Here is a 13,706-nt window from a genome sequence, read left to right on the forward strand (position 1 = left end):
AAAAAAAAAAAAAAAAAAAAATTAAAAGACACAAGAGTGATTCCTTAAAAGTCAGGACAGTAGTTTCTTGTGGGGGCCATGGATGGGACAGGACACATATGAAGGGCACACAGCAAAGTTCTCTTTCTCATTTATTTATTTGTTCTTGAGATGGAGTCTTGCTCGGTTGCCCAGACTGGAGTGCAGTGGCATGATCTCGGCTCACTGCAGCCTCCACCTCCCGAGTTCAAGCGATTCTCCTGCCTCAGTCTCCTGAGTAGCTGGGATTATAGGCATGGGCCACCACGCCCAGCAAATTTTTTGTATTTTTCTTGAGATAGGGTTTCACCCTGTTGCCCAGGCTGGTCTCAAACTCCTGACCTCAGGTGATCCGCCCACCTCGGCCTCCCAAAGTGCTGGGATTACAGGTGTGAGCCACAGTGCCCAGCCTTATTTATTTATTTGCTTATTTATTTATTTATTTTTGGAGACAGAGTCTTGCTCTGTTGCCCAGGCTGGAGCGCTGTGGCGTGATCTTGACTCACTGCAACCTCCACCTCTTAGGTTCAAGCAATTCTCCTGCCTCAGCCTCTGAGTAGCTGGGATTACAGGCATAAGCCACCACGCCCAGCTAATTTTTTGTATTTTTAGTAGAGACGGGGTTTCACTATGTTGGCCAGGCTGGTCTGAAACTGCTGACCTTGTGATCTGCCTGCCTCGGCCTCTTAAAATGCTGGGATTACAGGAGTGAGCCACCACGCCTGGCCTAAATTTTCTTATAAACTCATATTGCCATGCCTAAATACCTCAGGGGGCAGTGACTCCAGAAAACCACACAAACCTAGCACATGAATTCATGGATTATTATAAGAATTCTGGAGATGGGTGGTGGCGATGAGTGCATGGTTTTGTGGTTGTGAATGTAGTTAGTATCATTGAACTGTGCATATAAAATGGTTTAAATGGTAAGTGTTATACTGTAGGTATTTTATCACAGTTAAATAAATGGGCCGGGCGCTGTGGCTCACGCCTGTAATCCCAGCACTTTGGGAGGCCAAGGTGGGCAGATCACGAGGTCAGGAGATCGAAACCAGCCTGGCCAACATAGTGAAACTTCCCGTCTCTACTAAAAATACAAAAATTCACCGGGAATGGTGGCACATGCCTGCAGTTCCAGCTACTTGGGAGGCTGAGGCAGGAGAATCACTTGGACCCGGGAGGTGGAGGTTGCAGTGAACCGAGATTGAGCCACCGCAATCCAACTTGGGCAACAGAGTTGAGACTTTGTTTCAAAAAAAAAAATTTTAATTTAATGTGTAACAATTCAATCAATGCACTGGTGTCTGCTGCAAGACACGTCCATTCAGTCTACCCTGAATCCCCAGGAAGATTTCTTCCTAAGATGTCCTTAAATTGACAAATCCTTTAATGTTAGACCTTGTCAAAATGCTTTAAGGAGCTGTTTAGTTTCTTTCTTATTTATTTTAACTGTGGTAACTTAATGTTTTTTTAATCAAAAATCTTCTGAAACAGGAAGGGAGGAAGTATTGCCCACAAACAGATAGTCACACAGACCAAGGTTAAAATCCAGATTCTGCCTTTTGTTAGTTCCATGACTTTTGGCAAATTACTTAAGCTCTGTAAGACTCAGTAAAAGTAATCTGGAAAAGTAATTGTAATAGTAATTACCTCCTAGCATTATGGTGGGACTTTAATAAAACAATACCTATCAATCCCCAAGCACCACGCCTGGCCTGGGGTACCTGCTATAAATGTTAGTTGTTTGATTCCAAAAAGAATTGGACCTGGGTCTAAGAAACCCCAAGTACCACTGTCAACTCCAACCCTGACTTGCTGTATAGTCTTGGTAAAGCTGCTTGTCTCTGAGGCCGGTTACCTCATCACTGTCCTGAGAATCCCTGTCCTCTGTGAGAACAGTACTGCTGAGGTGGAGGGTCCTGTTTGTTGGTACGCAAGGGGCTTAGGAATGAGGCTGCCGGTGCAGAGCTTGCAGTCACTCCAGTAAGCAACTAGCAAGAGGAGGTGTGGAGCTGCAGGGCTGCCCATGCACACCAGCAGGTGAAAATGTGCCTTAGACACACAGCTGAGACAGTAAATTGGTTTCCGTCATCCTGCGCAGGGAAGATCATGCTGGTTTTACCCTTCTTGTTGGGCTGCCTCTTGTAAACCTTGTTTGCCCTCCTTTATCGGACTGTGCTGAACTTAAAGAACAGAGAAATTGAGGTTCATTATAGCAACCCCAGGAAAGGGTGGCCTACCTCTCAAAGATCCACTTTTTCCCCCTGCATTTCTCTGTTTTATGTAAGTAGAATAATAATGCACACATTATTTTGCTACATTTCATAATTTTACAATTGTTCTATGTCAATAACAACAACAAAAAAAAAGAAAACCAACCACAGAGACAGTTAGTTTTATTCAGAATCCTGCTTCCCCAGGAGCATAAAAGAGACCAATCCCCGATTCCTTAACTGAGATGAGGAGAAATCAAGTTAAATGTTAAACAGAGTGAGTCACTGCTCCCGAAGTATCTGGGCATGGGAATATGAGTTTATAAGAAAATTTGATTTAAAGTGTAACAACTCAATCAATGCACTGCTCTCTACCACAAGACACCTCCATTCAGGCTACCATGAATTCCCAGGAGGATTTCTTTTTAAGATGCCCTTAAGTTGACAAATCCTCTAATATTAGACCTTGTCAAAGTGCTTTAAGGAGCTGTTAAGTTTCTCATTTAGTTATTTATTTTTAATTGTGGTAAAATATCCATAACACGGGGCCAGGCATGGTGGCTCATGCCTATAATTCTAGCACTTTGGGAGGCCAAGGCGGGTGGATTGCTTGGGCTCAGGAGTTTAAGACCAGCCTGGGCAAATGGTGAAACCTCGACTCTGCTAAAATACAAAAAAAATTAGCCAGGCATGGAGGCATGCACCTGTAATCCCAGCTACTTGGGAGACTGAAGCAGGAGAATCGTTTGAACCTGGGAGGCGGAGGTTGCAGTGAGCCGAGATCATGCCATTGCACTCCAGCCTGAGCAACAGTGTGAGACTCCATCTCAAAAAAAATAAATCTATATCTATACCTATATCTACCCGTAACACTTACCACTTTAACCATTTTATGTGCACAGTTCAGTGACACTAACTACATTCACAACCACACAATCATGTGCCCATCACCACCATCCACCTCCAGAACTCTTCACCTTGCAAAACTGAAATTCTGTACCCATTAAACACTAACTCCTCTTTCCTCCTTCCCGCAGCCCCTGGCAGCCACCATTCCACTTTCTGTCTCGAGGAATTTGACGACTCTAGGGACTTATATAAGTAGAATCATGCTGTATTTCTCTTTCTCTGATTGTCATATTTTACTTAGCAGAATGTCCTCAAGGTTCATCCAGGTGGTACCACGTGCCAGATGCCCTTCCTTTTTTAAGGCTTAAAAATATTCCATGGTGTGTGAGGACCACATCCTGTTTCCCCATTCATCTGCTGATGGATATGTGGGTTGCTTCCACCTTCTGGTGATTGCAAATAATGCTGCTATGAACATGAGTGTATCAGTTTCTCTTTAAAAGTCCAGTAATCCTTTATTCCAGTGATGGTGTAGTTGTTCGGATTGTACAGGGGAGCATCTCAGCTACATAACAATAGTCACTTAATAGCTCTCTTGAGCACCTACAGCCTGTATAGGAACCTGTTGAGGAACTGGGTAAATAGCAATGTAGCAGGAGGCACAGGACAGGGTGGGAGTGAGGGTGGGTGCAGCCACAGCTGGAAGTGTGCACAGCTGTAACTTCCCAGCATTGAGCAGGTCCTCATGGGAACAGTTTATGAAAACTATGATTATTTTTCCATTTCCTAGACTCTGTGATTGTTTTCACAAGAAGCTAAGTGGTTCCTGTGTGATTATATATCCCAGGTGTTGTGTGGAATTTTAACTAAAATACCGAAATCTAGGGCGATTTGCCTATCACACATCCACTTATTCAACTTCCCCCAGCAAGTTCACAGCACTATGTAAAATGCTTAGAACCAGTGGAGGTTTTTGTGAATTCTGGAAAACAAGAGGAGGGAAAAATCAATGGGGAAAAGTAGGAGTGAAGCAGATAGCCACTTAGAAGAACATGGCAGGCTGACAGGAAAGTACAGTGGCCAAGTGTCTGCTGGCAAGCTGCACGTCAGGGCCCACTTGCACAAATGGTAAGGCAGAACTAGTGGCCCCCTAGACCCAGGGGAGTTTGGAGGCCCTGGGAAACATAAACTCTCCATCCTAAGACAACACTACACCCTCTCACTCCTAATCAAGGCCCTTACATTCCACCATTGAAGCGCATTAAATAATAGTTGTCCAAATGTATGGAAAAGGATTTTCTCTTTTCAGAGCCACTCTTTTAAAATGCAGACTCTCCAGCCAGTCACAGTGGCACATGCCTGTAATCCTAGCAATTTGGGAGGCCACGGTGGGCGAATCACAAGGTCAAGAGATCAAGACCATTCTGGCCAACATGGTGAAACCTCATCTCTATTAAAAATACAAAAATTAGCTGGACGTGGTGGTGAGCCTATAGTCCCAGCTACTCAGGAGGCTGAGGCAGGAGAATCACTTGAATCCGGGAGGCAGAGGTTGCACTGAGCCAAGATCGAGCCACTGCACTCCAGCCTGGCAACAGAGTGAGACTCCATCTTAGAAAAAAAAAAAATGCTGACACCAGCTAGGTCAGGGAGACCCTAACCCAGCAGCACTAGAGGAATTAAAGACACACATACGGAAATATAGAGGTGTAAAGTGGGAAATCAAGGGTCTCACAGCCTTCAGAGCTGAGAGCCCCAAACGGAGATTTACCTATGTATTGATTAACAGCAAGCCAGTCATTAGCATTGTTTCTATAGATATCAAATTAACTAAAGGTATCCCTTATGGGAAACGAAGAGATGGGCCAAATTAAAGGAATAGGTTGGGCTAGTTAACTGCAGCAGGAGCATGTCCGTAAGGCACAGATCGCTCATGCTATTGTTTTGTCACTTAAAGAATGCTTTAAGGCGGGCGCGATGGCTCAGCCTGTAATCCCAGCACTCTTGGGAGGCCGAGACGGGTGGATCCACGAGGTCAGGAGATCGAGACCATCCTGCTAACACGGTGAAACCCCTCTCTACTACAAAAAATTTCACAAAAACTAGTGGTGCGAGGTGGGGCGAGCACCTGTAGTTCCCAGCTACTGGAGGAGTGGAGGCAGGGGAGATGGCGTTAAAACCCGGGAGGCGGAGCTTGCAGTGAGCTGAGATCTGGCCACTGCACTCCAGTCCGGGGCGACAGAAGCGAGACTCCGCCTCAAAAAAAAAAAAAAAAAAAAAAAAAAGGAATGCCTTTAAGCGGTTTCTGCCCTGGGTGGGCCAGGTGTTCTCTTGCCCTCATTCCAGTAAACCCACAATCTTCCAGCCTGGGCATTATGGCCATCATGAACATGTCACAGTACTTCAGAGATTTTGTTTGTGGCCAGTTTTGGGGCCAGTTTATGGCCAGATTTTGGGGGGCTTGTTCCCAAAAACAAAAAAAGGACAGGCACAGTGGCTCATGCCTGTAATCCCTACCCTTTGGGAGGCCGAGGCAGACAGATCACAAGGTCAGGAGATCTAGACCATCCTGGCTAACATGGTGAAACCCCGTCTCTACTAAAAATACAAAAAAATTAGCCGGGCATGGTGGCGGGCACCTGTAGTCCCAGCTACTCGGGAGGCTGAGGCAGGATAATGTTGTGAACCCAGGAGGTGGAGCTTGCAGCGAGCTGAGATGTTGCCACTGCACTCCAGCCTGGTGACAGAGCGAGACTCTGTCTCAAAAAAAAATGTGGACACTCCTTACAGAGCTCTCCGAATTTCAAGGCCCTTTAGAGTTTCTCCAGCTTGACTGTTCTCAAGCTGCTCTGAGGGGCCTCTGGGGAGTCTGGGGCAAAGAGGGGGAGTCAGATAGACAGGGCTCTGGGTTCCACCACTCCACTCCAGCTACAGCAGCAAGCTGCTTCTATCTGTCTTATCTAAACTTTTATGTAAACCAGTAGTTGTGCTACCGAGAAAAGGGGGAAGGGGAAATGTTTGCAAAATCCCCGATCTTGAGCAATCCCCTTGTTTAACAGAGGAGGCCTGCAGAAGTTGAGAGAAGCGTTCAGAGTCACACAGCAAATTCATTCAACAAATATTTTTTACTGTGCCAAACACACAGTAAACAAAGATGAGTGCACAAATCCCTGCCCTGAAGACTGGGCTCTTCTCTCCAGGATAACTCTTCTGCAGGCTTGAGGGGATATGGAGGGCATTGTCAGCAAGGAGGGGGATGGCCTTCCCCCATGATACATTCCAGCCACATCATCCTGACACCCCAAATATGAGTGAGGCCATATCTCCTGTGCATGCAAAAGGGAACACACATTTGTTCTCTTTAGTGTATTGTCCCTCAACCATCTCGTTTCACTCTTCTGAAGCCGTGCAATGTGCATGCCTACCATGTGCCAAGCAGTTCTAGCACGTGAGGCTACAAAGCTGAATAAGATGGGGCCTCTGCTTCCACGGATCTTCCAGCCAAACAGGGGAGAGAAAAGCTCTACATAAATGATCACAGTAGAGTCAGCTCTACGCACTGATAGCTTATCAGCCTTGGAGTCTGGATCAGGGAAAGAAGAGATACATCTAGTTAAGGGAGGAAGCATTGGAATTGGGCCTCTCTTCTCTTTCCAACTTTCAGGTTAAGAAATTGGATGTTGGAGTCAGGCAGCAGCCCTTGCTTTCAAGCCCAGTGGGCCTCATAACTGTGTGAGCTTGGACTAGGGGTGTAGTTTCCCAGGGCCTTATCTGAAAAGTGGGGGTGATAATTACAGTTCCCACTTCCGAGGGTTGCTGTGGGGATTGAATGATAGCACACAGGTCCAACTCTTATCCTTGATAAATGTGCCCCTTATTTAAGGACTTTAGGGATGAGGTGAAGATGAGACAGAAGCTCTCCAAAGGCTCTACCCAGGCAGGGAGCAGAGAGGAAAAGGAGGCAGCGTGGAAGTGGGTGCTCCACCTGCGGCTGCTAAGAGCCACACACAGGAGGGGTGCTAGGAAGTGCCGCAGGAAAGGGGGAGCAGGGCCAGGAGACAAAGGGACCCCTCCAAGGCCAAACTGAGGATTTGGGTCCCTGGAACTCATTTGTGAGTTCTAAAAGTTTTCTTGTAGATTCCCCAGGATTTTCTACAGACATGAGTGCTGGGATTACAGGCATGAGCCACCGCACCTGGCCACAACCCAGCTTTATAAGGGTTGTAATTGAGATCTGTGCAGAGTTCAGCAAAGCTCTGGAGAAGGAAGTGAATTAACGCAGCCAAGTGGGACGGAGGAATGCCTAAAAGGAAGTGACATCAGAACTGGGTTGTAAAGAACTGAATGTCTTGCCAGGTTAAGAGGACGGGAACAGGCTTTCCCGGCAAGAGAGCAGCTTTTGCAAAGGTATGCGGTGTACACAAGCAGGGCCTGTTTTGAGAGAGTGGAGAATCACAGATGAGGCTGCACAGTAAGGTAACACCAGATGGAAAAAGGTCTGTGTAATGGCTCAAATGTATTGACATATAACTAGCCACTGCCTGGCACCCTGCCTCTATTTCCAGAGTAGACCTGTTTATCTCTTGAGCATTTGTCAAGCTGATTGGAGTAATGAATACAGGAAAGAGGGCACTGGGAAAGCTAAGCTAATTTATATTAGAAATTACATGATACCCTTCAATAAATCAGAAAGATCGAAGAGTGGGTGAGAAGGGAAAAGGGAATTAAAAGTGAACCAAGGCAACCTGGAGTTTTTGAGAGAGAGAGATTTGAGGGTGAGCAGCTGATGCTGTAGCTGGCACTAGGGGGTGACAGATGGGAGAGTAAGTTTTTTGTGATGGTGTTGTGTCTAGAATTGGTGGGTTCTCAGTCATAGTTCAAGAATGAAGCTGCAGACCCTCGCGCTGAGTATTATAGTTCTTAAAAATGGTGTGTCTTAAGTTTGTTCCTTCTGATGTTCCAACGTGTTTGTAGTTTCTTCCTTCTGGTGGGTTCACAGTCTCACTGGCCTCAAGAGTACAACTGCAGACCTGCAGTGAGTGTCACAGCTCTTAAGGCGGCACATCAGGAGTTTTGGTTCCTCCCATCCAGAATTGTTCACTCCTCCCGGTGGGTTCGTGGTTTCACAGGCCTCAAGAATTAAGCTACAAAGCTTCACAGTGAGTGTTACAGCTCATAAACACAGTACACACCCTAACAGTGAACAGCAATAAGATTTATTGCAGAGTGACAAAAACAAAGCTCCCACGCTGTAGAAAATGACCACAACAGGTTGCCATTGCTGGCGCCAGCAGCCTGCTTTTATTCCCTTATCTGATCCCACCCATATCCTGCTGATTGGTCTATTTTACAGAGAGCTGATTGGTCTGTTTTACAGAGAGCTGACTGGTCCATTTTTACAGAGTGCTGATTGGTGTATTTACAATCCTTGAGCTAGACACAGAGTGCTGATTGGTGTGTTTACAATCCTTAAGCTAGACACAGAGTGCTAGAAAAGTTCTCCAAATTGTCACTAGGTTAGCCAGATACAGAGTACTGATTGGTGTATTTACAAACCTTGAGCTAGACACAGAGTACTGATTGGTGTTTAACAAACCCTGAGCTAGACACATAGTGCTGATTGGTGCTTTTACAAACCCTTAGCTAGAAGTGGAGCTAGACAGAAAAGTTCTCCAAGTCCCCACTAGGTTAGTTAGATACAGAGTACTGATTGGTGTATTTGTAATCCCTTAGCTAGACATAAAGGTTCTCCAAGCCCCTGCTAGACCCAGAAGCCCAGCTGGGTTCACCTAGTCGGTTCCACACAGGGGCTGCAGGTGAAGCTGCCCACCAGTGCTGCACTGTGCGTCAGCACTACTCCGCCTCTGGGCCGTCATGGGACCGGGCGCCGTGGGGCAGTGTGCGGTGCGTGTCAGGGAGGCTCCGGCTGCGCAGGAGCCCAGGAGTCGGGGGAGGCTCAGGCATGGCGGGCTGCAGGTCCCGAGCCCTGCCCCGCGGGGCGGAGGCAGCTGAGGCCCAGTGAGAATTCCGGCAGTGCTGGGGTATTCGGAACTGGCGCTGGCCCGCGAGCGCAGCGCGCATCCCTGGTTCCCGTTGTGCCTCTGTCTCCATACCTCCTCGAAAGCAGAGGGAGCTGGCTGCAGCCTCGGCCAGGACAGAGAGGGGCTCCCACAGTGCCCTGGCGGGCTGAAGGGCTCCTCAAGCGCTGCCATAGTGGACTCTGAGGCCGAGTAGGTGCCGAGAGTGAAGACTGCTAGCATGTTGTCACCTCTCAGTTTTGCCTGTTGGAAAGTCTTCAGTAAAGGTTGAAGTTACTTTTCCATATCATTTTATTGTCTGGATATTGGACTTGAATTTCTTTTTAATGTGATCATGGGGCCGGGCATGGTAACTTTCACACAGAATTCAAATGATCTTTCTAAAACCACAAATGCAATTCCCCTACTCAAAACTCTAATGGCTGGCCACTGTTGTCAGAATATACAGAAACCTCCTGACCCCACATGTGTGATACAAGGGTAACAACCCAAATAAACCTGGACTATTTTGCATCCCGTCTACCTCTGGTATCTGTGTGTGTGTGTGTGTGTGTGTGTGTTTTTGAGGCTGAGTCTCACTCTGTCACCCAGGCTGGAGTGCAGTTGTGCCATCTTGGCTCACTGCAACCTTCACCTCCCACATTCAAGTGATTCTCATGCTTCAGCCTCCTGAGTAGGTGGGATTACAGGCACCCACCATGAAGCCCAGCTATTTTTAAAATTTTAGTAGAGATGGGGTTTCATCATGTTGGCCAGGCTGGTCTCCAACTCCTGACCTCAAGTGATCCATCTGCCTCGGCCTCCCAAAGTGCTGCTAGGATTACAAGTGCCCGCCACCACGCCTGGCTGATTTTTGTATTTTTAGTAGAGACAGGGTTTCACCATGTTGGCCAGACTAGTCTCAAACTCCTGACCTAGGTGATCTGCCCACCTCAGCCTCCCAAAGTGCTGGGATTACAGGCGTGAGCCAACACGCCTGGCCTTACATTTTCTTTATGTAGATACACACCCATAAGGAGGCCTGTCTGAGCTGCACAGGACTTTGGTCTTCACCTGAGCATCATCTCCCTTTCACTTCTGGAGTGCTTGGAGAGATCTAGTCAAGACCACTTTCTTTGTGGTTTCTTGACTTGCCCACACCCCCTGGGAACTTCCTCTCTCTGAGAGTAAATAGAGTCTGTCCTTAGATAACACTTGCCCGAGACACCAGCCAGAAGTAAGATTTGCTGTCAGTCACTAGGGAAATGATTGCTGTAGGAGCTGGCCAATTAATCAGCAGGACAGAAAGTTCTTGGATGAACTAGGACAGGCCCCAGCCATCCCTGAGGCATATCAAAAACAAGGGGAGAATTGGGAGTCTTACTCACATTTCCATCTCTGGTGGCTTGGCCTAGCATAATACCTGGTACCACATTATTGTTTAATTAATAGTTCCTGAATATATTAATGAATTAGCATCACATGAAACTCTGAATGCGGTCATGTTGGGTCAGAACTGTGGTGCGTTAAAGACAGGATGCATCTACTTACTCATCACTTACTGACCTCCTCCTACCATGATTCGGCTTTGGTTAGGAAAGTGATTCACAATATTGGTTGCATTGGAACCATCTGGAGAGTTTTAAAAATCCAGGCCAGGCAGAGTGGCTCCTACCTGTAATCCTAGTGCTTTGGGAGGCCAAGGCAGGAGAATTGCTTGAGGCCAGGAGTTCAAAGTCACAGTGAGCTATGATCTTGCCACTGCACTCCAGCCTGGGCAACAGTACGAGAACCTGTCTCCAACAAATTTTTTTTTTAATCCTGAAACCCAGACACACCCAGACCAGTTACATCAGAATCCGGTCCAGGAGTGGTGAGTCCTCGGCATCAGTATTTTTTTAAAGCTCTGATTATGATTCCAATGCGCAAAAAAGTTTTAAAGCCACTGGGCTAGGTGCTGGAAATATAAGTGGTCCTGCCCTTGTAGGGATCAAAGTCTAAGTGAAGGACACCTGAATTCATTCAATGGAATATAGTGGACCGGGCGTAGTGGCTCACGCCTGTAATTCCAACACTTTGGGAGGCTGAGGTGGGTGGATCACCTCAGGTCAGGAGTTTGAAACCAGCCCAGCCAACATGGCAATACCCCATCTCTACTAAAAAAATGCAAAAATTAGCCAATTGTGGTGGCACATGCCTATTGTCCCAGCTACTCGGGAGGCTGAGGCAGGAGAATCACTTGAACCCAGGAGGTGGAGGTTGCAGTGAGACAAGATCTTGTCACTGCACTCCAGCCTGGGCGACATAGTGAAACTCCGTCTCAAAAAAAAAGAGAATATTGTGTTAAATGCCTTAATAGAGATATGGAGACAATACTGTAGGAACTCAGAAGAAGAAATGCTTAGATATGGCCAAGGGATATAGGAAAGCTTCAGAAAAGAAGGAACAGTTAAGATGGGCTTTGTAGAATAAATAGAAGTTCATTGATACTTTCCTTCCCTCTGCCTCCCTCCCTTCCTTTTTCTTCCCATCTTGTTTATCAACCTTTCCACCTCTCCTTTATCCTTTTCATTCTTCTCACCTACTTTGTTTCAGGTGGGCTCTGAAATAGGTCCATAAAGAGACAATAGTAAACATAAATGAAATGCTAATCTGCAAGACACATCCTCTTCCTGGAGAAGAGAATCCTGTGTGTAGAGCCCCCCAAAACTGAAAGAACCTGGGGAGTTTGGGGATAGCGAGTTCATTTTTGCTGGAGTGCTATGGTTCAAAATATGAAGGAAATGTCATACCAACAGCCTAAGGAGTTTGAACTTTTCCTTCAAGGCATTTAGAAGCAAAAAATATATGACAAGATTTAAAACAGTGTTTACCACATCCTGGGTGTTACCTGAAGTGACTGTAAATGTTACAGAAATGTACCATTAACTAATATTGACTCACTGATTTTCAAGTCTTACTTGTATATTTAAGTCCTTCTGATTACCTCCAAGAGAGTCTCAATTTGGTGTTGGGATGTTTTTATTATTTATTTATTTACTTTTTATTTTGAGACAGAGTCTCGCTCTGTCACTCAGGCTGGAGTTTAGTGGCACGATCTCAGCTCACTGCAAGCTTGGCCTCCCAGGTTCACACCATTCTCCTACCTCAGCCTCCTGAGTAGTTGAGACTACAGGTGCCCGCCACCACGCCTGGCTAATTTTTTGTATTTTTAGTAGAGACGGGGTTTCACCGTGTTACCCAGGATGGTCTCGATCTCCTGACCTCGTAATCCGCTTGCCTTGGCCTCCCAAAGTGCTGGAATTACAGGCGTGAGCCACTGTGCCCGGCCAGTGATGGGAGGTTTTTAACACCTATCTTACTCTTGCTAAGGTTTCTCTTTTAAGCCTTCTTCACAATATCTGACTAGAATTAAATCACACTGTTTTACTGTCATTTTATTTATGCCTATGGAAAGTTCTATAGATAACAAAAAAGATAACTGGCTTTTCATATGTGGTAGTGAAATAAACTTCAGCAAAGAAGTGGATCCATTTAAATTATATATAAAGTAAATGGTGGTATAGGAAAGACAGATCAGCAAAAATGATAATGGGAATAAGTAACTGAAGGAGAAAAATGTGGATTTAGAAAGATTGCTTGCAGTTGACACGGGTGGGGACTACAGGGGGTGAAATTGGAAGCGGGCTGGCCAGTTAGGGGGCTGTTGCAGTATCCCTGGTGAGAGCAAGTTTGAGCTTAGATCAAGGCAGCCTCCAAAGGATAAACAAAAGGAGTAGGCGGCTGGCCTCCAGAAGGCCAGTGACAAACAGGAGACACCAGAGCATGTTCTAGGGAGGTGACACTGACTGAAGTCCACTGGGTAGGTTCAGGGGCAGATGAGAGAGACCAAGTCCCAGGGCCTGACCTCAGGTCTAAGGCAGTGAAAGTACTGGGCATGAAGACAAGACTTTTAAATTCCATTATTGGCCTTGGGTGCCAAGGTGAGCTCATACACAGGAATCAAGGAGCAGGAGGCAGCTTGCTGCTGGATCCTAAACCTGGCTGGGCACCACATTCACCAGGGGAGCTATTAAAAAACACCTAAACCTTAGTGTTTAGACATTAACTGGAATTGCCTATGCCTTGGGGGAATGGCCAGCAGCCCCTGTGGAAAACAGTTCAAGTCAGCCTTTTCATGCTTCCACTATAGCATGGAGGAGATCAAGGGGTCAGACTGTGTAGACCGGTTCCGGGTCATGCAGGAATGCATGCAGAAATACCCAGACGTCTATCCCCAAGAGTCATCGGCGCCAGTCCAGACCTACTGGATCCTACTGAATCGACTTAGCCGGATCCCAGTGTACGATATATTTCACAGTTGCTCTGATAATTCTTATGAACCCAACCTGGATGTAACCACAGTGTAAAAACCCTTACTACTCAAAGTGAGGTTCGTGGGCCAACAGCATGGGCATCACCTCAGAGCTTGTTGATGCAGAATCTCTGGCCCTACCTCAGACCTCCTGAACCATTTTAACGAGACTGTCAGAAAATGTATTTGCATTTGAAAGTTTAGGAAGCACTGTCCTAGACCAGTGGTTTTTTTTTTTTTTTTTTTTTTTTTTTT

At 46.4% G+C, this 13,706-nt stretch overlaps 1 protein-coding gene across 6 annotated transcripts in view; it reads left to right on the forward strand.

Annotated features, from left to right (window-relative positions):
- Nucleotides 1-13,706, forward strand: part of HRH1 (histamine receptor H1) — a 111,497-nt gene that overhangs the window by 65,581 nt on the left and 32,210 nt on the right. The window contains exon 1 of one of the 6 annotated variants that reach the window (XM_017858247.1): nt 7,448-7,487. The exons of 4 other annotated variants lie outside the window; for them this stretch is intronic. The gene's annotated coding sequence lies outside the window, so the exon portion shown is untranslated. Of the gene's footprint in view, nt 1-7,447; nt 7,557-13,706 lie in introns of those variants that run through there. One more of the 6 variants, XM_017858250.1, reaches the window with a different exon arrangement.

Source organism: Rhinopithecus bieti, unplaced genomic scaffold, assembly GCF_001698545.2.
Source record: "Rhinopithecus bieti isolate Rb0 unplaced genomic scaffold, ASM169854v2 scaffold_48368, whole genome shotgun sequence".
Lineage (NCBI taxonomy): Eukaryota > Metazoa > Chordata > Mammalia > Primates > Cercopithecidae > Rhinopithecus > Rhinopithecus bieti.